The sequence below is a fragment of the Otolemur garnettii genome, unplaced genomic scaffold (genome assembly GCF_000181295.1).
Source record: "Otolemur garnettii isolate 467f Iridium unplaced genomic scaffold, OtoGar3 scaffold00052, whole genome shotgun sequence".
Lineage (NCBI taxonomy): Eukaryota > Metazoa > Chordata > Mammalia > Primates > Galagidae > Otolemur > Otolemur garnettii.
Genome location: NW_003852447.1, coordinates 8,191,409 through 8,194,404, shown reverse-complemented (window position 1 = coordinate 8,194,404; position 2,996 = coordinate 8,191,409).

Here is a 2,996-nt window from a genome sequence, read left to right as displayed (position 1 = left end):
GTTTTTTTTTTTTTCTTTTAAAGGTCAGAAAATGTTTCATTTTCTTTCAAAATTAGAATAAACTCAACAAAATGTTTACTGGTCACCTTACAAGAGACTTATGGAAAGCTGGAGGTGTTCCGGTGTTACAGATGTCACAACTGTATGTCTCTGCATTGAGGACTTCCCTGTTCCAGGCAATGTGCTGGCACTAGTTGTGTAGCTGTGAAGACAAGTTCCTTACCCTAATAGATCACATTGAAGGGGGAGGGCAAAACAATAAATAATAGTATCTCTTTATTCATAATTACAGTGAATTTTTTAAAATGCATGGCAAAGAGAGTGGCTCTTGGGGAGGGAGTGAAGAAAGAGGCACTGCTGTGGACTTGGGATGAGGGAAGATGTCACGGAGAAGTTCATGTCTGAGCCAAAGCCTGGATGATAGAAATGGGGCAGGCTTACCATCTCAGGGAATAACATTCTAGGCATAGGTAACAGGTAATGCAAAGACTCTAACACAGAAATGTGCTTGGCATTTTCAAAGCCCAGGAACAAAAGGGCAAGTTCACGAAATGAAGTCAGAGATCTAACAGAAGCCAGATCAACAAAGGTCTTGAAAGCCTTAGGAAAGAGTTTTTATTTTAGTCTCAGTGCACTTTTAAAACCACTGGAAGGTTTTAAACCAGAGAGCAGTAAGATTTAATTAACATGTTTTAAAGATAATTTAAAGAGAAAGGGGTAGAAATGAGACATTAGGTCAGAAACTTGCTGTTGTCCAGTCTAGAGACATGGGTTGAACTACAATGGCTGCATTAGAGACGATTTAAAAAAAAATGGAAAGATGCATTTAGTTGGCAGAATAACTACAAGTCTTACTGTTGAATCAGAGATTTACAAAAAGGGAACAGGGTGTCATGAAAGACTCTGAAATTTCTGAACAATTGGCCTGACGATGGTGCCGATAACTGAAACAGAAGACAGGGAGGAAGGGGGTTTGGGGAGAAAGAAGATTTGTGCTGAATTTGATATACCACTAGACATTCAGGTAGAGATAACAGTTCGACCTGGATATATGAGTCCAACATTTGGGAAAGAGAAGAGGACCAGAAGTACATTTGCAAATCATCACTGTAGAGAAGGCATTTCAAGTAAGATTAGAGGAGACCTCTAAAGAGAGAGGGTTTAAGGCATTCATCGTTATATGAACTTAAATGTCATGTGAGCAGCCTATGTGAGCAATTCCTTCTTATACTATGATTTATCAGTTATATGAATGATTTTTGTAGGATGTTGAAGATAATTTAAAAGGAAGCAAGAAATTCTTTAAAAGCCTAGAGAATTAAAGTTACTTTCAAGAACCTGAACTATTACTGAATGCAAAAGTGAACAAAACAAAAAAAAAAATCTTATGTCCACTGGAGCTCTCCACAGCAAGCAGAAAATTCCCATGGATTTGGTCTTGAAATTTCTATAGTAAGCATCTCAGATCTGACAGTTTACTAACTGCTGACCATTTTTACTGAATGATAAAAGAATAAGCAAATGGATAATACTGGAAAGAAACCAGGTATATTTCTCCAGTGACTTCAAAATTGTACATAGAAACTTAAAGGATTTGAGAGGATATCAGTGACTTTAATCCTTTATGGTATTTTAACTTTGGAAAAGAAGATATAGAAAGTGAATAGCTGATTATATAAATTATAGTCATGAAATGGGCTTTTGTTTTTTTAATCATGGCTAACATGCCTGGAATAATAGACTTCTGACAGTGAGTAGGAACACCAATTTATAAAGAAGATTCTATGTCCTAACCAAGACTTCAGGTAAAAGTAATTTTAGATACAAGGGTAGCTGAGGTATTTATAACACATTTTACTGTCAGAGATGAATGCTAATCTTGTCAGGTGTTCTTCAAAAGAGGGGTAGATGTTGCACTAATTGCCCAGTAATTCACAATCAATAATCAGAAAAAGGGGGTGAGTGGGAGCTGGTATATGCTTTTGTTAGGTAGTTAAACATGAACAGGGTGAATGGTGGATGGGGTGAGGCTACTTTGGACTGGCGTAGGTCCGACTGGCCAGAGTTGTTTTGGAAATGGGGCTAATCAAGACCTCTCAGGTGGGCTGATTTGTAGAAGGAGTTGTTGGGGGGGGGTTGCTGATTAAAGTCCCTGGAACTTTCAGACATAGACAGACAGATAAGAGTCATTATGGGAACATGTGGTGGGAGCAAAGTCGATCAAGACCTTGGGAACTTCCGAGAAGCAGCTGATAAAGTTGTGTATCTCATCCAGCACTGCCCTCTCCGTGATGCCGGTGGTCACTAGGATGGGTTCAGTCTGCTGTCCAAACTGTTAAAAGAAACCTTTCCTTTCTTGCTAAAACTTTACATGCTCTTGCTCTCTTCAGTTATTTTGGCAACTACCTCGAACTATCATGGTGCTGCCCTAACACATTACCCAAATGAAAGAGAAAGGAAAGTGAGTGAAAGACATCATGCAGTTCTGTGGCTGAACGGATCACATCCTCTAGTCCAGGGGTTCTCAACCTTCCTAATGCTGCGGCCCTTTAATACAGTTCCTGGGGGTTGCGACCCACAGCTTCAGAACTGCTGCTCTAGTCCAAACATTTCACAACTTAAGAAACTGAGGATTAGAGAAATCATATACCAGTGTGGCAATCAGAAACTGGAAGGAGTAAGTACGATTCCAGGATATCCTTCCTTTTTATATACTATTGAGCACTGGAAGTTATGTGCCTGGGAATAAAGATGGATAGAAGGATGAAGGGATATATGTGATCAATGTATATGAAGATGTTGAACACTTTTTATTGTTGTTTGCTTGTTTCATAGTGTTCACATATAACTGTCAGACCTAACTAAATATGGATAACAGCACAAGACTGACATAAAAGAAAAATAAGATCCAAATGGAGACATCAACCATAGACATCTGCCAAAAATCTGCTGAAACCTGATCATGTGACAAAATGCTGCCTTATCTTGCTGAAGAT